This window comes from Canis aureus, chromosome 2 (genome assembly GCF_053574225.1).
Source record: "Canis aureus isolate CA01 chromosome 2, VMU_Caureus_v.1.0, whole genome shotgun sequence".
Lineage (NCBI taxonomy): Eukaryota > Metazoa > Chordata > Mammalia > Carnivora > Canidae > Canis > Canis aureus.
Window position 1 is genome coordinate 81,220,517 of NC_135612.1, and position 22,788 is coordinate 81,243,304.

General features: G+C 37.9%; 1 protein-coding gene across 2 annotated transcripts in view; it reads right to left on the minus strand.

Annotated features, from left to right (window-relative positions):
- Positions 1 to 22,788, minus strand: part of PCDH7 (protocadherin 7) — a 416,043-nt gene that overhangs the window by 307,038 nt on the left and 86,217 nt on the right. The window lies entirely within an intron of this gene.

Genomic DNA, 22,788 nt, shown 5'->3' on the forward strand with positions numbered 1-22,788 from the left:
TAAAAAGTTTTTTTAAACATGAAAATTACAAGACATCTGAAATAGGAACCATCTATAAGACTTTCATTTTAGGGACAGAATTCATTAGCAGAAAGAACACTTCCTAGCAGAGCATGACAAAGACATTTTATTGATGGCTGTATCAGTAATAACCCTATGGATAGGTGTTTCATGGCCTTTTAACACAGATGAGACTTGTTCCCACAGGCAGGAAGGAAAATGGGCCTTCCAACAGCCTACTATTTACTGGGTAAACTGTCGCTGAGTCTGACTCCAATTCATTTCTTCTTGGTTCAGAGTCAGCCTGAGGGAAGGTGTTCACCATGAGTGGAGGCCCTTATGCTTTTATACTTGTTTTTGTTTTCATCAATCAATTAAGAATAATCTTATCAAATGCTGAAATGATGGAAGAAAATTTGTTTTTAAAATCGATTGGCATACTCATATCCATGACCCTATTGTCACACCAGGAACTTGAGCCCAGAATTTTACAAAAGTTATTTACCTCATTCAGTTTAAAACTTGTGTTACTCCACACAAAACCATTACACCCATTTCACAGAAGAGACTTTAATCCCACAGCTCCTAAATGTCAGGATGAAAATTTGGACTCAGTTCTTTGAACTAATCAGGTCCATACTCTTCTTTCTTTCTAGAGTAGTTCTTAAGATGGCAGCATAGAGCAGAAGCATATCTCATATGACTAAATTCCAATTATGGTTCTCTTTGGTTTTTTTTTTAATTGCTCAGGCACAAATGGAGGAAGCTTATGAGGGATAAAATCTGGTCAGTTGGAGAGGAAATTGAAACATCACAGATAACAGGATGGATGAACAAGAGATCCAGCCGTGCAAATGAGAGCAAAGAAAAGTGCAGTCACTAACATAAGGCTGCTTGTGGGAAAATGTGAGATAATGGGATGCCTGAACATACATACACTTTCAGAAAGATGATTTGATGACATGTTCTCACTTTGCTAATAACGATGACACTTTTACTAAATACAACGAAGTTCAACAATCTAGTAAATACAGAGAAAAAATGAAATGAGTTGAAGCAGAAGAAAGTAGTGACATTTTGGAGGCATTATGAGGAAATAAGAATTAGAGTGGAATATATTAGCTAGAAGAAAGTTATGTTGGACTACATAAAACATTTAGAAAAATAAGAACAAACAATTTTTGAGAAAGAAAAGAAATTCATAGGGATGTTGAAAAGAGCATATATAATTTTCATTCTGAAATGGCTAGAAAGCTAACTAAAAGCAGAGAAATAACCTCAGTGACCTCTGAAATCCCCCCAGATCTGGGCCCAAGATTTTTATTGTTATTATTTAGTATTAGTGCTGCAGAGCAGGAAATAGTAAAGAGAAATGAAGAAGAATAAGTCCTACCTAAACTGAGGAAATGAGAGCCAGAAATGGAAGGAAAGCAAAAAAAGCATGAAGGATGATTTTAAAAAGGAACTAAAATAAAGAAAACATGTTATTTTATTTTTATCTTTTTTTTAGCCCAAAATAATGAAATAGAAAATGTGCAAAATGTGGTACCTAAATCCATCAACAGCAGGATGTACAAAATTATAATGTCTCTATTACATCACCATATGTAGTACTTTTGATTGCTAATTACACTATCAGATGTATAGACGTATGTGATATGAATAATTTATTTTCTGGGTTTTTTTAAACCTAACTTTGGGTCTTGAATGCATTGACAAGATTCAAGTCTACAACATACATAATGTGGAAATGTAGTTTCAGGCAATTATGATATAAGTATACACTTTTCAAAGCATTCATATTTAATTTAAATAACGTGCATTTAGGTATCTTAGTTGAATTGGATTTGACATGCAGTGCATTTTAAAATGTCTCAGGATGAGAGTCTATTAAAGAAAAGATTGCTATAAAACAGAGACTGATAAAGAGAAAAATGAAAGCAAGCAGAATAAATAAGTTTAAAAAAAAATTAGCGTGCCACGAAACCAGGGCAGATTCTGATTGGCTAGACATGCAATCATGATTTACTAGCCTATTTGCTCTGCTAGCCAATAAATAACACGGTGTCAATGGAGCGACTGTCATATCATAAAGAATGCAGGCCATAAAGTGGCCCACATGACAATATATCTTCAACATGTTTCCATCCCCCTTCTATTTTAGAGCAAACTGTGTGCAATAAGATGATAAAGGTCGACATTTTAGTAGCCATATTTCTAAAAACTGGACCATGCAAAATTATTTGGTTCTTTTTTTTCCTCTCAGTTTATTAAAAACTAAGGTTGGTAGTATTGTAATATTCTTGCCTATTTAAAATTATGACACGTGGTAAGATTTCAATCTAGACACCTGGATGTAGAAGAATTACTCTTTATGGCTGTTGAGAGTTCTGAGCATGTTTCTTAATGGTTGGCATTTGAAGAATTACTTTGCGCACATCCGTTAGTTTACTGTTTCCAATCGCTTCATGAAATAAAGCTGTATCTGTGGGCTCAGGTTGTTGCTTCCTAATATGGATATGCTGATACTCTATCCACCAACCACTTTACTTCTGAAGAGCAAATCTGATTTATTAATCGAAATTTTACCCTCCAGATTTGCTTACAATTTGGAAAATGTGAAAACCACCCCGGAGCTTCCTCTCTGCCCATCCATACCATTTACTTTCTCGATCTATTGTATACAACGGGGTTTTACTTTTGGTGCTAGGAAAAACAAAGGGATTATTTTCCATACTCATAAATTTATATATATTTAATTTACATCAGATATTTAACTAATGCTTGTGGGATGACGTGTGGAATTATACATTCATTCTTCCTGTCTATAATGGGGTTCCCTGGGTAGAGTCCACTCCGCTTCATCACATACAAATCCCACTATCAGTTCCTCCCAACCCCCTTTCCCTCCAGAACTAAATAGAACAGAATGGTGGCTGGACAGATTACTCCACTTTGAAAAGATGAAGTAACAAAACAAAGGGCAGATACACGCGCATCTGCACACATATGTGGGTTAGATCAGGATTAAACTCAGGCATCAAGCTCCATGTCCAAGCTAGTTAACTCCCCCCACCAAAAAAAGTCATAATGGCAATATTCAAAAAGCTCTCACAAAGCCATTGTGAATGTTTATAAAACATAGATGACTATTACAAATGAATAAGAAAGCTATTGATATCTATGGTATAAAAAATGCACAAAGACTCTAGAGTTAAGGGGTACTTGTGTGGCTCAATTGGTTAAACATCTGCCGTCAGCTCAGGTCATGATCCCAGAGTCCCGAGATTGAGCCCCATATGGGGCTCAGCAGAGAGTCTACTTCTTCCTCTGCCCCTCACCCTGCTAGTGCTCTCTCTCTCTCTCTCTCACACACACACACACACAAACACACACATTCTCTCTTCTCAAATAAATAAATAAAATACTTTAAAAAATTCAGGGTCAAGGTAAAGGGACTGAGCCCTGTGAATGCTCGGCAAAGCGGGAAATATCTTGGGTACCCACAATTTTACCTGATAGCAAATGTGTATATTGTGCGTCAAGGAAAGTGAACAATCACTTTAAAAGAGCCACTCTACTAGAAATCCATGCTCTTGCAACTTTAGTCAGCAATATTAGTCACTTATTTTTTTCCCTCCATGAGTTAATTCAGAGAAAAACACATCTATGAGCCACATCTTTTTCATTGTTTTCTTTCACATCGCTATAACACTCCATGATGAATACATGTATTTTCAAAATGTAGATTAGCTACTTAAACAAAAAGAAATATATAAATGAGATAATTGGCATTGCTTTCGAGCCACTAAAATGTGAATAACTGGGCATATCTCAAATATTGACAATGGAAATTAAGGTCATTGAGCCACATTCCACTTGAGAGTTTCTCTTTATTGTTCACCAAAAGCAAATTCATGATTGTGGCTTCTGCAAGGATATGTTCTGTATTTACTCTCGTCTCTGTAGCTTATGCACATGACATTTCCTCTGCTTCCAATATCTTTTCCTGCTTCTTTGCTTCAGATAATATTTATTGAGGTGATGTTTACTGAGTACTTACTATGTGCCCGGCATTGCTCTGAATACTTTATACACATCAACTCCTTTCATTCTCTCAATACTAGCAATAATCATATCTACCTAGTACTTTTGAGAATTCAATAGCTTACAATTTGGAGAGTGCTCAGGACACTACACAGAACATAGAGATTGCTATCTATGTATGTGTTTGCCAAACAATCATATAAAATAGGTTGTATTTGTTATTCGCATTTTACAGTTGAGGCAATGGTAGCAGAGCTAGATTAAGGAACTCATGAGCTAACACGTGCTGGAATTAGACTTAAAAAACCAGCAGTTTAATTCCAAAGCCTACCTTCTTAACCATGCAAACATGCTTTGCCATTTCACAAAGATTTGCATGGATTTTCCTCCAACAACTTGATCCTAAACACCTCTTCCAGAACTTTCCAGAATTTATATCTATATACATACTAGACCAGAGGCTTCTTGAGTACACAAACCATATTCTGTTACATGGTCTTCTCTTCTAGGGTACTTCTACACTGATCCGCACACAGCAGACACACGGTAGATACACAAATGCCCATATAGATTGATGATGGTCTTGTGAGTATAGTGTAAAATGATAATGTTCTTTAAAAAGAAAAAGATTTTATTTGTTTATTCGAGTGAGAGAAAGAGAGAGCATGAGCAGGAGAGAGGGGTAAAGGAAGAAGGAAACTCCCCACTGAGCAGGGAGCCCCATGCAGGATTCGATCCCAGGACCCTGGGACCATGACCTGAGCCAAAGGCAGCCGCTTACCCAACTAAACCACCAGGCACCCAAAAAGATAATGTTTTAACTTTAAAACTTTAACATACATCAAATATTTTATGCTTAACCATATAAATATCCAGTTTAATTATCCTCTTATTTATTTATATTTCTGAGTAGATAACAGCTAGATACCAATGACCACTCTTTCTGTACTTACTATTCCCAAAACTACTCTTTAAAAAGTGCCCTGATGATCCTATATTCATATTTTTGTACTTTTTGAAAAATAAATACTGCCACCTTTACTGACTTGGTTTGTGCTGCAATTCTAGTAACGTGAGTGGTATTAGCTGTGTGTTCTGGAAAAGCCACTTAACCTCTATGAGTTTCAGTTGCCTTAGCTTTTTTTTTTTTTTTTTAAATTTTATTTATTGATTCACGAGAGACACAGAGAGAGAGAGAAGCAGAGAGACAGGCAGAGGGACTTGATCCCAGGACCCCGGGATCACGACCTGAGCCAACGGCAGACACTCAACCACTGATCCATCCATGTGCCCCTGCCTTAGCTTTCAAACAGGAATTCCAGAAGTTACTTATAAACTGTTGGGGAGGAATAAATAAAACAAAATAATAGTGGGCAGAAAGTAAGCATCATATAGTAAGTGTGTTAATTGCTTCACAGGCTTTTATTTTATTTTATTTTATTTTATTTTATTTTTTTAATTTTACTTATTTATGATAGTCACAGAGAGAGGGGGGGGTGGGGCAGAGACACAGGCAGAGGGAGAAGCAGGCTCCATGCACCGGGAGCCTGATGTGGGATTCGATCCCGGGTCTACAGGATCGCGCCCTGGGCCAAAGGCAGGCGCCAAACCGCTGCGCCACCCAGGGATCCCACAGGCTTTTATAAGGAAATGAGATATAAATTTAAAACCATTAAACGTGTAAACAAAGTTTAGCTATAACTTTATTTGGGCTGGCTATGTGAATTTTCTCTATATTTTTATCTTTGTAATACTAAAGTGGAAATGTATTTGTGTTGCTTATATACACATTGACCGTTAGAGGTGGGACACATGAGAGAAAAATCTAGAGTAGCACCAGGGCATCAAGTTGAAAATTAAAATTTCCTGAGAATAGCCACTAATCAGATAACTGGACCCCTAAGATTTCTCTAATGACGTCCTCTTCTAAGTGGCATGGTCTGCAGCGTTTGGTGATTCGCAAATCTCTAGATGTTCTTAAATGGGATGGATCCACTTCTGGGTACAGGTCCAAAAAAAGAAACTTTCTGATTCTCATTTTCAAGAGTGATGCTACAAGTCAATATTGCCTAAAGAGGAGCATGCCAGGAATAAGCTCCGGAATGGCTTTTAATATACTAGATATGCTAGAGTCTCAATTGCACTAATGATGGATTATTGACAAACTGTATTACTGTGATGCATTTTTAAAAGCGTACGTTTACTCCTATAAGGTGCTGTTCCAATTTGTCTCAATGTCGGTGCATTTGTTTTATTTGCGTATATGATCCCTGTCCCAGAGACTCCTGACCACAAAATGACACGATGTGCTGACTTACTATGAGTCCTGCTTCCCTTCCAAAAACTCCACAATGAATATTTATGATTCTAAAACTCAATATAGGTCCTCAAAATAAATAAATAAATACATGATAGTGCTTCCATGCCTTTAATGAGGTTATCAAATGGAGTAGAACTTAAGATTTGCCATTAGGTTTTAAAGAATGGTCAGCTCAGAGCGAGGCCCTCTATGGGGCATGAATAATGAGAAGGATATAAGAATAATGCTTGAAGGGAAAGAAAGAAGAAAGAAGAGAGGGAGAGACAGAGGGGAAAAAAGAAGCAGGATGGAAGATAGAAGAAAATAATAGCTTCTCTAGTCAGATACAAACCAGAAGCCAAATTAGAAGAAAATTCTATCTTTGCCCAAGCCATGTGCCCTATTATTTTAAGGTGCTGGCAGCCACTTCATCTTATTAAACATTAATTCAAAAAGCCAGTCAATGCTTGGCTTAGTCTGACCTGCCATTTTAGAATTAAAAAAAAAAAAAAGAGAAAAAATAGCCACACAAAAGCACATTAATATTGTTTGATATGTTTGAAATGATCCAAGGGCTTAAGCGCTTAAACCACTGTCGCCCTTTCTCAAAACTCCCAACAAAGTTTTGGCATTTTCCTCATTGCTGCATGTGTTCTTTGGGCTTCTGTAGAGGAGCAGCTACTCAGAGCCACCCCATGGCAAAGCAGCAGTTCAAGAAGAAGCACCAGCCACAGCAAAACAGATCTGACATGTTTTCTTTTCCCTGGTTTGCTGCCAATCCTCAGGAAATGAAACACGTGGTTTTGATGAAGCAGTTCCTCAAATTTTAATACAGCATTGGACTATCTTCGGGTTCCTAAAGGTTCCTGGGTGATGCACTAGGAGAGAACTCATAGCTGGGAAGGAAAAGCCAAAGGAGGGCCTAGTATCCAACTAAGGGCTCACTTATAAACATTCTGTAAAGTGCAAATTAGAAATTGGGCTACTCTGCATGTAAATACAACATGGTTGAATAGTCTTTTGGTTCTTATTGCAGATGCTCCAAGTCAACATTAAAAAATGAATCCCATGAATAATATGCCTTGCCCATAGGCCCAGACATGGTTCAACCAGGTCAAATAAGGAGATGGAGAAAGAAATGTACTGGTAATATGACCTAGTGTCTGACGTGGTCCTCTTCAACTCGGTTATTGGCATCACCATGTGCTCCATCATCCAAGATAGGAACCACAGAATGAACTTTATGAATCTGCCTTCATGGACACCACATATCCCCACCCACTGCCCAAACCCCATCCAGTCATCTTTACATGTGCCTGTGTGTGTCCCCCTTCACCTGTCCCTCCTTCACCATTGCCACTAGATCTGTTATGTCACTCAACATCTGTCTCCTGTAGCCTACTCTAGTCTCTTTGCCACTAATATTAGTCCTCCTAACCCATCTGCTGCCAGAATTATCTTCCTAGAACACACACGTCAAATATTTACTCTTTCTAAACTGTTGATGACTTCCTGTTTCCTGCAGGATAAAATCAAAACACCTTTTCATGGTACTCAGATGGTTCCCAGTTACCTCTTGGTCTCATCCCCAATACTGTGACCTACACTTCAGCTTCCTTCAGCACCACAGAACACTCAGAGTTCAAAACCATTTCCCTGCTCCCAAACCGTGTTTCTATTATTTCCTCCGACTCTGTCTTACAAAATTTCACTCATGGTCATGGTCAAGTACCCTCTCTTCCTCTCTTCTCTGGAGCAGACCTCTCCCCCAAGGCAAGCCAATAGCTCATGACTGTCCTTCAGTAACTTGGCATGTATCTCTATTAACAGGGTGTGGTAGGTTTGGGGAGCTTCATCTCTGACTTGCCAAAGGAAGGTACACCACCCTTACACAAGGAGTGCACAATTTTGTTTATTCATTTTTTTAAGGAAAAAAAAAGTGTCTCTGAATTGCCTTCACTGTATATCTGAAGAATACCGCAACCACAAATCTGAGGCTTTCCAGAAGAACGGTAGGTTAGATACCAGAGCATGTAGTGTCATACTGTCCACTCTTCGGAATGGACAGAGAACACACATACCTTGGTGGGCAAATGACCCAGAGAACACTTGGTGGGCAATGACCCTGAGAAACGATAATGAAGGCTTCTAATGCTGTCGCAGAGAAGAGCTAAATGAGAAACATTTCCCAGATGGTGAAGGAGGAAACATGTATATGGGGGAACTAAAAAAAAAAAAAGAAAAGAAATCTCATTTTAATCACACAGGATCAGACAGGCAGCCATCAAGAGAGGTGTTGCCTTTGCTGTGATTGAGCTTTTACAAGAAGTCTCCTGACTTAGGGGTCAATCCAGATTCTAGGTTCTTTACTCCAATTTTGCTGAAGAATAAAAAGGAATCTGCCGCTGCTGCTGCTGCTGCTGCTGCTGCTGCTGCTGAGCAAAACAAGAAGAAAAGTGAGATCGCTTTTGGAGAGAGATGGAGATGATAACCCTAAAATTAGAGAAACTGAAAATTCTCATTTTTATTTGGGTGCTCCGGACATCCTGCAGAGGGAGCACTCTCAGACCTGTTCTGAGTTAGCCTGTCCCGTTCTGGGATCATTGGGGGTATGTTAGGTTTTCAACTACTCTACACACCAAGATCCTGGCTCCTGATATTTTCAAGTTAATAGAAAACAGGAGTTTCCATAATATGATTTCCAGGAGGCTCCATCACATTCTGTTCTCTGAGTGTCATTTCTTCAAATGGTTCCTGTTATCAAAGACCCCCATCCACCCAGGTGGCATCATATTTAAATTTGCAGGGACTTTATTGTAATCTCAGCAGTATCTGGCTGTCAGCAAGAAGGTGGTATAATGGACTATAATCATTTTGCACAGAGTAAGGACAGGTCTAGCAGAAAATGTTTAATTCTAGGTGATGGCTCCTGCAGAGTCAGTAAAGGGCACGTACTAATAAGGAACTGCAAAAAAGGTACCGGTGACGCCATGCTCGTTGGAAAAGGCAAGCTCAGCAGATTCACTGCAGCTAATAGAACCATTACTGCTGCATGTCAAGCTATGAAAAATACCAAAGGACAGGAGCATCAGAGTGAAAGGGAGGAGAAGAGAGCAACCACACACTAAAAAGAGATAAATCAGAACACCTGAATCACGCCTCCACATTTTTATTGGCTGAAAGTTAAGTTAACCATGTCATCAAATCTAACACAGTTAACTCTGTTAACCGTCTATCACACCCATCACACAGGAGTGTGCCAAAACGCTTGCTCAGGACAATCACCACATTTAATTTGCTACAAACATCACACTGTGCAACCAAATTCTTCACTATGTGACTAGCAGGCCAAGGCTCATTTCTAGGCATGCCTGCTTTGTCATCTGCTCTGAGGCTCCCATCTTTGTTATGTAATGCTTACTTTTCTTGCTTCTTCTTGCTCATGTAGAACACGTAAAGCCAGGCAAGTGAAGGGAAGGATAATGCATGAGAAAGATTCTGTTGCTTTTAAAGGGGGGTTCATTCTTCACGCTCTTCCTAAGGGCTCCCACTGCTGCCACTGGAAGAAGGAGGATCACACTGGTTCTCTGCAAAACTGGGAGCCAGACCAGGAGTAATGCCAGGATCCTAAAGCCTCGGGTTATCTTCACGTAGGTGCTCATCAGCACTCCCCAGAGTTGCACTCTGTAATAAAGCACGGTCCCTGGGCAATGACCACAAGAAGCACCGATGCCTAAAAGCCACGTACTTGAAATGTCTCACTGAAAATATAAATTTTTAATATAAAGAAGTAGAAGCACAAAACAAGTAAACCGAGATGGATTCATAAAAATGCACACAGTATCCCCACAGGAATGCAAAATAGCTATTTAAGGCTTACAGTACCATTTATCAGCCAGGAAAATAATAACACAAACAAAAGATGAAAACACAACACCTGACCTTTTACACAGCTCACTGTTAGTCTGGGCCAGGCTGGGGCTGTTCGATGCAACACAACAATGAGAAAATGTTGCTGGATGTGGCGGGTGACATTCCAAGCCTACCATTCCCTGGACTGCACCGTAAAACATTTATAGCATCCAACCCCCCCATTAGGCACAGCTTCGAATTTACTCATCATTGTGAGCAAAAAATGAAATTAAATAATAGAAGATTCCTGCGAATAAATGTAAAAAAAAAAAAAAAAGGGGGGATGCTCTTTGAAAATGGATTTGCTTAGGTTGGGAGTGGGGGTGGAGGGCACTCCCATGACCTCACTACCAAAGAGTTTAATTAATCATGCCTGGGAGAGGGAGGACACTCTCGGGTTACTGGCTTGCCCTTTAAGAACTTACTCTGTGTTATCACCCGATATCTGAGATACTGATCCTTCGCCTTCATCAGTTACTATGCTGTTATGTGATGGGGCTTAACTCGATTTCTCTAACTCTTAATTTAACCGTTAATAAAAGCTGAGCATCAAGGAACATAGCTCACGAGGTTCGGAATAGTGCCTCTGGGATACACATTTTATCCTTCCCACTGTTTCTATTCTGGTTACATCAGTATGCAGAAGCCATTTCAACTGAATATTCCTAGACACAATAACACTGTACATAGAAAGATAGGTTTGGGTTTAAATCAGGAGTTGCAAATTCTGGCAATTCATACATGCGTATAGCACCAGCACAGGGGAAACCGTGGGCATCCACGAACACAGGTCATTTGTCACCAGAGATTATGAAGGAAATCCTGGAGGAAACACAGGTGTCTCTTTGTTTCAGTTTAAGAAGACAAGTGTATTTGCAGCAGAGGACTGTTCCCTTATATGTATTTCAGGCGAACCTAAGTGGTGGAAATCTTCAGTGGACAGGGTTATCTATGCCCAGCCACAGTCCTTTGCTTTATCTCAAAACCAGATTAGCCACATTCACATTTTCTGGACATCGGGCCAAGCTAGAGACACACTAAACACCATGAGTCAACTGCACAAGTGGAACTGCACGTCCCCCTCTCTGGTACCTAACCTGGGCTGACCCCTTTCCTCTGCATGGTATCACCCCCGTTGGAAGCCCGGAACTACAAAGAAAGGGATGAAAGTCTGATTTTTGGACCAGGGCTCGGCTGAGAATGCAGAGAAATCCCTTTTGGTGATTTCCCAGTATCTGCAGATGTCTTCGCCATCAGACAGACCTGAGTTTGAATCCACCGCTGCAACTGACTAGTTCCAGGCTGTAGGACAAGTTACTTAATGTCATCTGTAAAGTGGGCCAAACAGTGCCTATGCCACACTGTGACAATTCAGGGGTCCTAGCACGAATGCCTGCTCAAGGAATCTGCACTGTCACGAGGATACTGTAATATCAAAACAAGCATTGGTCCACTCATCTTTTTTTTTTTTTTTTTTAATGAGGCCTAGAAATACATCGAGTTGTGAGGAGAGCAATGATGGGACCACGTGCTTAAAATACCCTGCAAAACTCTGTAATGACCTCTTGACTTTTCTCCACTGTTGTTCCTTTTTATAAATATTGCATTTCCCTCAAGTGTCATCTCCAGTAAATCCCCGTAGTCTGTTGTGTTTTTGCAAATGTGCCAAATAATCAGCAGATCGCATTTCAAACACAATTTTCACATTCACATTACAATGTGTCCCTCCCTCCCCACAACCCCATTTGCTCTGAAATGAACTGTATATTTGATATTCTTATGCCATTTTTACATAAGATGTGTTGATTGTGTTGGCTCTAACCTACATAATCACAAAACTTCTTTATTCCTTAAAAAAAAGAAAACAAAAACTAGTGCTGTTTACTTAGCATAGGTTTTTTTTTCACAGTAATACGCTCAGTTTCTCATCAGAATAATATTACTATTTTTAAATCAATTTGAATATGATCTATCATATTTCACATGTTGTTGCCCATATGTTATTCATAGGCAAGTGCTGGTCAAATACAGGACTCCTTATAGAACAGACTCTTTTTTCAGGGTCAGACTTAAATAAATATGAGAAATCACCGGGTTAATATGTCCCTTTTTAGATATTCCTCAGGGATGCAAAAAAGAACTGTTTTCATTTTTTTAAAAAAGTACCTGAGTCAAAAGTATGATAACAAAGATAAACTAGGGACTTGCATTTTTTTTTTTTATAAATTTTTATTTATTTATGACAGTCACACACAGATAGAGAGAGGCAGAGACACAGGCAGAGGGAGAAGCAGGCTTCATGCACCGGGAGCCTGACGTGGGATTCGATCCCGGGTCTCCAGGATCGCGCCCTGGGCCAAAGGCAGGCGCCAAACCGCTGCGCCACCCAGGGATCCCGGGACTTGCATTTTTTTCTGGGACTTTTTACACATGGAGACATTCTCGCTACAGAAATGTATTGCATTTTATTATTTCTTTTGCAACTGTTTTGAAAGTGCTCGTATTATTTTACATTTTTCTCTATTTTGTGCTATTTTATTTGTTATTATGCTATTGCTGCTCTGGTTTTAAAGATTTATTTATTCATTTTGAAGAGAGAGAGAGAATTGGGGGAGACAGAGGAAGAGAGAATCTCAACCAGACTGCTCACTGAGCACAGAGCCCAAAGTGGGGCTTGATCCCATATCCCTGAGATCATGACCTGAGCCAAAACCAAGAGTCAGACACTTAACTAACGGAGTCACACAGGCACCCCATGTCACCGTTGTTTTAACAGAAAGATTTTCCTATTATCAAGCTACCTAAAATTGCTAAATGAAATAAATCCAAGAGTATTACTTTATATGTTAATTATTAACCTTTTAGAACACTTACTATTCTAATTGTTCTGGTCAATGTTTTTAGAAGTCAAGATGCCATGAACGCATTTGGGACACCTTTAAAAGACAGGGCATGTCACTTATGGATCCTGTGCCTCCATGCAGGCCCTATTCAGAACTTGTTTACGATAAACTATCTCTGGTAAGCTCACTGCAAGGCAGAAAAGGCCCGATTACCCATTTTCAGCCCCAACCCCTTCCAAAAATCTTCCAAATAATTTTCTGGAGGATTTATTTTCCAAAAAGAGATGAGCTCTTTGGTCAAGCCCAGTTATAGGAATTTATTCACCATACCTTGCTTGAGAAAAGTTTTATATACTGAAAATTATTTAAGCAAAATTCATCAAATAAATGATCCCATAACCAAGTTTAACTTCATTAGTCAAGGAATTATCATAACATAACACCCCCATCAAATTAATGGCAGGGATAGACAATCCGAAGATGAATCACTTAACATATCCTTAGCCAAATAGTAATGGAGTCTATTTTTACTTTATCTATTCAATTTCCCCCTAACAATGTGAAATTCCTGTACAAGCACAAAGCCATCTGCACTTAATCAATCACACAATCCACCCAAACATCATCAGATCCCAGGAGATGAAAAAGTGTGTGTGTGTGTGTGTGTGTGTGTGTGTGTAATACATATACACACACACTTAAATAAAGTCTTCATGCAACACATTCAAATCAGGGCATATCTAAATGATGTAGAAAAAGAAGCACAGCCCTGCCAACCAGTTAAATCTCTAACTTCAAGGCAGCAGCACAGCCAGCCAGACATAGACTCCCCATCATTCCTTTTATACTCTTGATACTGATTTTGCTCCCTAGAAAACAGTTTACATTGAAGGCGTTGGTACGAGTATGATGGGAAATTTCTAAAAGAGCTCATGCATGATGAGGCGTGGTTCCTCCATCTTCATAAAGAACAAGAAACACATCACCTTCAGAAAAAAAAAAGAAAGAAAGAAAGAAAGAAAGAAAGAAAGAAAGAAAGAAAGAAAGAAAGAAAGAAAAGAACCACTCATTAGTGTTCTGTGTTCTGTGGGCCATCACTCAACAACCACTTCTGTCTCATCCTGTGACAACAGGAATGATGGACTCTGAAAAGTATCCTTCCTTTTCCAGTCAGCATATAGAAACCCAAAATGGTTAGGAATAGAAATAATTACAGTAAAAATCAATAAGAGTAAGTTTTACGACCATAGGCAGAGGGGAAAAAGAAGAGGTTATAAATCTCACCATTGGGCTCTATTTTGCAATCTTTCCTGAAGTAATTTTTTGGTTTCCAGGTGTTGGCATCTTTCCTTATTAGTCATGTTATTCCTTCAGGGCTCCTAGGTTCCCTGGGATCATTAAGCTACGAATATTGAAAAGAACATTGCCCTGGGAACCTGGTGTTCTAGACTCTAATTTCAACTCCCCCAGAAGAGTGGGTATGTTTGAGACAGGGGCCTTAGACATATACTTCCTTAAGTTTTTATTTACCGGTAAGGAAATCCTGACTTGGCCAGGTCTGTGGGGTCAATTGATAGCTTACACTGGCTATCTGGTGACATATACATATATATGAAATTAATGATGACAAATGCAATTGTTGGGTTCTCCTCAAAGGGAAAGGGCTGCTCTCTCATTGCAGAAAGAAATCATCTGGTGTTGGGGAATTAACAAGGGACATACTTCATACTATGGAAAAATAAAAATAAAAAAAATAAAAATAAAAATAAAAATAAAAATAAAAATAAATAAAATATAAAAGCTCACTTTGTGAGTTCCAAAGCATTCCTTAAGTTGATATAAAAATGGTGATATGGAGACTTCAAAACATTAAATAATTTTCCTTTTCAACACAATACTTACTAATCAGCTCTTACTCTCAACTAGGTACTGCCATGTATATGAAGATACAGCAGTGAAAAATAATACAAAAAATCTTAAACTGCTTAAACTTTCATTCCAATGAGGGAGAGAGAAATAAGCCAAACTTATTTTGTAAATATTCTACACGCACACACAGTACATAGACACATACTCCCATACATGCGTACATACATTCATATCCCAAGCGGGATTGAAGGGAAGAGGTAAAAGGTGGGGTGTCTGGGACCAGGAGGAAAGTGCTATTTAAATAGGGTGGTGAGGGGATCCCTGGGGGGCTCAGCAATTTAGCGCCTGCCTTTGGCCCAGGGCGTGATCTTGGAGACCCAGGATGGAGTCCCACGTCAGGCTCCCTGCATGGAGCCTGCTTCTCCCTCTGCCTGTGTCTCTGCCTCTCTCTCTCTCTCTCTGTGTGTCTCTCATGAATAAATAAATAAAATCTATAAGAAAAAATAAAATAAAATAAAATAGGTGAGGAAGTCCTCACTCCTCACTTGACCAGAAGAAGAAAAAAGGCTGAGGTATGTGGGAATTTGGAAGAAACACCCCAGGAAGCAGGGCAGATTTAAGGATTCGGAGCAGCGAGTGAACCTGGCCTTGCTGCAAGAAGAGGGAAGAGGTACGTGTAGCTGAAGCTGAATGAGAGGAATGTGGTCAGAGATGTCTTTAGAGATGTGAGTCAGATCATGCACGGTCTTGAAGTTTTTGGCTTTAACTTGAAGTAAGATGGGGAGTCGCTGGAGGCTTCTGAACAGAGGAGCAGTTTGAATCATATTTTGCAAGAATTACTCTGACTACAGTTTTAAAAATAGATTGCAGCAGGGGTCAGGGTTAGAAGCAGGGAGACTAATTAAGAGTCTTTAGACACTTTTTGCCATGCGGAAGAGATAGCAGAAAATTAAACAAAACAATGCAATAGCATGCATGCCCCTGTATAAAAACAAAACAAAACAAAATAACAACAAAAGCTGTTTAACAAAAATCCCCAGCATCCTGAAAAATTGGAATCACTGACCAGTTAATGTTCTCATGGTATGAATACTCATATTGAAAGGGAAAAGGCAATGCGGATTTAAAAATGCAAGTTCTTTAACAGATGATCTAAGTCCCTAATCCTTGATTTGCTTTATAGCATTCCTACATATATTTTTCTATACCTACATAATGAAATTTATAAAACAGATACATGTAGACAAAAGGGAAAATTGAAATCCAAATGCTTCTTTATGTATAATGTAGCCTCTCGGGTCTCAGGATACACTAATAATTAAAGTAAGAGTGGAAGGGGAGGAGGGCGGGGGGTGGGGGTGAATGGGTGATGGGCACTGAGGGGGGCACTTGACGGGATGAGCACTGGGTGTTATTCTGTATGTTGGCAAATTGAACACCAATAAAAAATAAATTTATTATGAAAAAATAAAAAATAAATAACAAAATAAAGTAAGGCCTAAAAACTAAATTTAAAATATGAAAATCGTATGTAACAACTCAGTGTACTGGAACATAAAGAAAGGATGTAAAAGTATTAAGCACTGTGAGTAAGAGTCTCAGGATCCATACTCCATTGAGCCCTTGCAAAATCCTAGAAGACAAATAGAGATGAGAAACCCAAAGCTTCAAGATGTTAAATAACAGAGCAAGTAAATATCAGACATTGATTCAGATCCAGGTGTCTAATTCTAGATCTTTTTTTCTTCTCTTATATCACAGCTGCCATGGTCTTTCTAAAGGAATTTTTTTTTCTATAAGTTTTCTCAAAGTAGAGATTGCACAGCCAAACAACCTAATATCTAAGAATGGTCAGTACTGTCCATAACTGGCTTTAATTTAGCCAATCTGTATTCTATTAGTTTGTTCATTGTATTTCAGGCAACGTGATGCAGGAACAGAGGTTCTTCTAACTCATGATGAAGCGGGCTGATGAGGTTCTTCTATATTTAAATGCAAACTAAAGGCCATTAACAAAAACCTTGAAGAGAAACTCCCAAAACGTCCCCTTCTCCAGTTTTTCTGAAGAATGTCCTATCCGTTAGTATCTTTTTTGCTCTTTATAGTAAAATCCTGATTTAAATTCACTTAATTGAAACTTATCTTGAAAGGCAGGTATACATTTTTGTAAATTTTCATGGTTTGGAGAACAAGCGTTTTGTCTTCCACTACCTAAATGAAGAGATAAAAAAATAAATAAATAAATAAAAAATAACGCTGAGGGCAGCCTGGGTAGCTCAGCGGTTTAGCGCCACCTTCAGCCCAGGGCATGATCCTGGAGACCCAGGATTGAGTCCCATGTCCGTCCGGCTCCCTGCATGGAGCCTGCTCCTCCCTCTGCCTGTCTCTCTCTCTCTCTCTCTCTCTCTCTCTCTCTCATTCTCTCTCTCTCTCTCTCTCTCTCTCTCATAAATAAATAAAATCTTTAAAAATAATGATAATAATGCTGAATTCCCATGATAGACATAGGCTCTTCCCACTCCCCAAATCTTAGAGAGGTAAAATAAATATCATTCTAAAATTTTACTTTATTTTGTAAAAGAATTGCAATAGAGATTTAATTTAAAAGAAGCAACGTAATTAAAGAGGAAAGTCCCTGCTTATGTGTTTTAAAAGGTCAGTGTCAAAACTTGACACAAGAAAATGTGTTTCAAATTGCACCTTTTAAATTTAAATTCCTCTTTAACCATTCTCTACAAAGTCAGTCACTGCAGGAGAGGAGTACTTCGGGGATTTTAGAACTGAAAATATATCTTAAAGCAAAATAGGCTACTAGCAGCATTATACAAAAACTCAAGAGAGAACCTGACATCATTTGAATTTCTTTAAATGTGTACAATATATTTTAAAATACATTTGAAGACCATTTGGCAAAATTAAACTGGAAGTATTTTTTCTGAGTTTACTATAAAAAATACAATATTAAGGGATAAAACTGATTCACCTACAAAACATTGCAAATTAATAATTAATACTTAATCAGGACACTGCCCCTATATAATTTAGAGATCTGCTTAGTAATACATTTAATGAATCCATTTGCTTTGCTTTAATACCTTTTCTCAAAGTTCAATCTGTAGTGAGATCCTGCATCTATTTCCCTAACTTTTTCATTGTATTTTATATATACATGCACACATACACACACACACACACACACACACACACACACAGACACACACATGCATTTTTATGGTCTTCATATAACTTGCAATTTAGGTTTATTCTCTTTATTACTGTAGTGCTATTTATTTCATACTTGTTAATCTGTCTCAAAGCTCTACTCTCTAAAGCCCACCTAGTACAGAGATAGAGTCTTGCACTATTTTTTACATTCCCATCACGCCAAACATAATACAGGAAAGCAGATGCTAAATTCATGAGTCTTAATTAACACATTTGTTTTAATAAAAATTATGGAAAAAATAGACTCTAATCTACTCTTTTACCCTTGCATTGGGAATTAAATTGGGAATTAAATGTGAAGAGCTAGTAACTTATTCCAAAACCTAAAGAATATATTTAGCTAATAAATTCACATAAAGTTTATATCATATTTTAAGCCTCAGATATCTTTCACAAGGAGTTAGGATCCACGTGATTTGCTTCCATATGTCTTTGTACCAGCTATTAAGCGCAGTGCAATGAATACGAAACAAGAGTCAACAGAGATTTCTAATACAAAGGGGCTTCTTCATGTAAAAAGAATTAAGTAGGTAAAGGAAATAATTTTTGTATGCCAGAACAAAGCAAAAGTACCACCAACAATTATGTTCAGAGAAGAAAGAATAGAGAAAACTGAATTGTTGCTGCATTTCACACCGTTTTAAAACAATTCACTGAATAATGAAACTAAAGGAAATCATAACTAAATGAGTCAACAATAGAAAGTCATATGATGAGTGAAATTTTTACTGTGGATCTTGTATGAAATTAAATCTCACAGAAAAATTTGGAAAACCATAATGAAAAAATTTTCAAAGTGTAGTTCAAATGTCATTTGCTTTCTCTCTCTCTCTCTCTCTCTATATATATATGCATATATATATGCATCACACACTTAATATATGTATATAGCCATAAGACCTATATGTGTAAAACTATATTGGTAATATAGATGTAAATATAGATATTTACATACATATGTAAACAGTAGCCATATGTAGTATAAGTAAGTTTACCTACGTGAAAAAACAGGTAATAAGAAACTATGGCATTAAAGTACATCTACTTATCCAAATATGAAAAATAATATATAGGAGAGGTTAAATTTTTATGCTAAGTTCAGACCTAGATAAATCTAGTTATGTGACTTTGAAAAATTTACCCAAGTCTTTAAAAAAAAATATAGACAGAGTGAAATTTACTTCCCTGCTCTATACACCTCAGTGCAGTGTCTCTTCTCGACACTCTAGGAAGCAGCACTAGTGGTATTCTCCTAGTGACGTCCACAATGTTTCCATTGTGCTCTGTTTCCCCTACTGAGGTTATGAACTTCTCGAAGGCAGGGATAGTGCCTTACACAGCCCTACACTCCTTATCTCTAGTGTAATGTTTTACTATGTCCATACTTTTTTGGGAGTAAACAAATGACATTACTTAGAGGGAACCAGAGACTGATGGAATTCTTGCAAACTTACTCAGTGAGTGGCATCCCAAAATGAATAGTTCAATTTTTTACGAATGCCTTGGTCTGCCTCCCTTTTAAAAATTTCAGAGTTGCAAATAAATATGTAACCGATGAAAAGTAATGTTTTAAAAAACTACATTTTTCTCCATGTTTAAAAACATCAATTTCAATAACCAACAGTCCAATTACTTTTTCATAGGACGGGCTAGTATCCTTTAGGCCTGAAGATGATGCTACCACCTACCATAAAAATGGCACAGCCTTTTGGCTCCCCTATACACTCAGTATGACAGACCTGTGAAAGTTCTATTCAGAGTAGAACTAGAATAGAAGATTCTGATTGAGTTGCCTCATCTTAGATGTGTTCACCACCAGTAGCCCAATATATCTTCATAATGCTTAGAATTATGTTTCCTTCATTTTCTAATTAAGAGCCTGATTATATTTATGACAGAGAATTTAATATGTGCATGTGTACTTAGTCGAAAAATGAAATTCATCAGCTCACATACTATTCACTACCACTTTTATAATAATAAGAAAAATGTAGGTAGCCTTAATGTTATTCTCTCAAAATAAATGAGATGAATAATGTTTTCCCTTCATTACATGAGAGGGGAAAGAAAAGAAAGCACAGAGAATAGGGTATAGAGAATGAGGGGAGAACATACCTTTCAAGGAACTAAGTAAAACTGGAATGGAATAAAAACAATAGTTTACAGCTTGATTGAAATTTTACTTTACACTCTAAAAGTTTGAAAATAGCTTAACAGAATTTACCAGTATGAATTATGATAGGACTCACTTGTCGAATTTGGGTTTTGAATTTGCCCTAGAAAGTTCATTGACTTATTAGCAAACACTGTACACAATATAAATAAGAATTCATATTTTGACTAGAGCGTTGAGGTAATTCTGATTGAATTTCTGGGGCAAAAATGATTTCATTACCTTAAATGTAATTTTGAGATGCTATATTGTTGGAAATATTTCCAAAATGTATATGGAGAGTGATAAATAGTGGTAAACTTATAGTTACTGATATGTAAAAACTTTGGGCCTTGAAGACAGTCTGTAAGCCATACTATACCACCCACCCTACTCGCAAACAGATGTCACAGAGGAGACAATTGAGAATTTTCCAATGGTAGACGTTTAAACAGTTGTATTTGCTTTAACCATATAGTTCTAAAGCTTTAATTCTCAGGAATCTTAAAGATTTAGAAGCAGGTGTTTTATTCCCCATTCTTGGAATAGGCACATGTCTTCTCTTATGTAAGTTGTCCTTTGCATATATCTGCCTCTGTCCACTGAACTGAAAACATTAATTAGGGGACATGATTTGTGCGCCTCTTAATTACCTCACTCTACTCTTTTGCAAGTCTGGGCCTTGGCTTTGTCTAATCTTCCTCCTGTCCTCTTCCTAGTGAAATGGTCCTATTATTTTAAGGTCCCCTGCAGGTGCTCTGAATCTTTTCCTGACCCCTTTCTGACTTCCACTTGTCTCCAAAGAGAGCCATAGTGGGACTTTCACAGACCCTCGCTCTTTTGCCTTTGTGAAATACTTTCATCTTTAGAAAATCTTACAAATTACATATTATGACTCTGTGGATATAAAGATGAATATGCTAATACTGCATATTAAAACATTTTATTTGACCCAAGAAGTTCTTGTTTTCTTATGATTTTAAAAGAAATTAAATTGGGACACCTGGGTGGCTCAGCAGTTGAGCATCTGCCTTCAGCCCAGGGTGTGATCCTGGAGTCCCGGGATCAAGTCCCACATCCGGCTCCCTGCATGGAGCCTGCTTCTCTCTCTGCCTGTGTCTCTGCCTCTCTCTCTCTCTCTCTCTCTCTCTGTGTGTATGTGTGTCTCATGAATAAATAAATAAATTCTTAAAAAAATAAATTAAATCATCGTCATGGGTTTTTAAAAGTACTGTGGGTCCAAATATTGTACCTGCCACGCCCAAGGAAAGACACCTCAGTACATCCCTCCTGATGCCAGAGTTAAAGATTCTACACGACGTTATCCCCAAAGCACTTTATCAGTACTCAGAACAGTGCCAAGCCAAGAGTAGCCCCTAAGAAATGTTTGTTGAATGTTGATCAATATTTCACCCTTTCTTAATAGGTAATGATTATGTCTTACCTCCCTAAAACTTCTAAGTTCCGCAAAGAAAGGGCCAAGGCCTTATGCACTTTTGTATATCTACAGACTCATAAATTATTTGGTATACAGTAAATATCTGTTGATTCAAATTGAATGAAATTGTGCTTATCTCTGCCAACTCCTATCAGATACCGCTGACTGCCACTCTGAAAGAAATGTTCTTTCAAGTAGAGAGTACAGCAGCCTTCCCATTGAGAGGAATGTGTGAAGTTTCTGGTTGTCATTCAGATGTATTCAGTTGTCCCAACCCCAGATTTGACTTGAAATGGCCGAACAGCTAGAAATTATTCCTAGCTACAGTCCATTACAGAGTCATCATTGGATTTTATGAGTCACGTCCTTATATCGCCATAGTGCCTTCACCTTGACTGCTAAGGGTTAGCCATAAGTCTCAAAACAAAAATACAAAAAAGAAATGACAGAATGAGAAACTGTCTTATGACTTATAATTTACAAGACCTTGCATCGATTATTTATTATACATTTATGTATTCATTATAATAATAAAATTTATTTTTATCATTTATTTCCAATGAGTATAAAAGCACAAAAAATATCGCAGAACTTGTATGTGGGATATAATAGTAACTGCCGATTTAATTAACTATGAGCTATTTAACATTGTCCTATATCAACTTACTACTTTATTTTTTTTTATTTATTTATTTATTTTTAACTTACTACTTTAAAATAAACTACACAGGTTCCTGGGTGGCTCAGGCGGTTGGGCGTCTGACTCTTGGTTTGGCTCAGGTCATGATCTCAGGGTCATGAGATTGATCCCCCTCATGGGCTCTGTGCTCAGCAGGCGGTCTACTTGAGATTCTTTCCCTCTCCTTCTGTCCCTCCTGCCACCCATGTACTCTCTCTCTTAAATAAATAAATAAATAAACAAACAAATAAATAAATAAATCTTTAAAAATAAAATAAACTGCATACATAACCTACTTGTATACTCATTAATTTAACTGACATG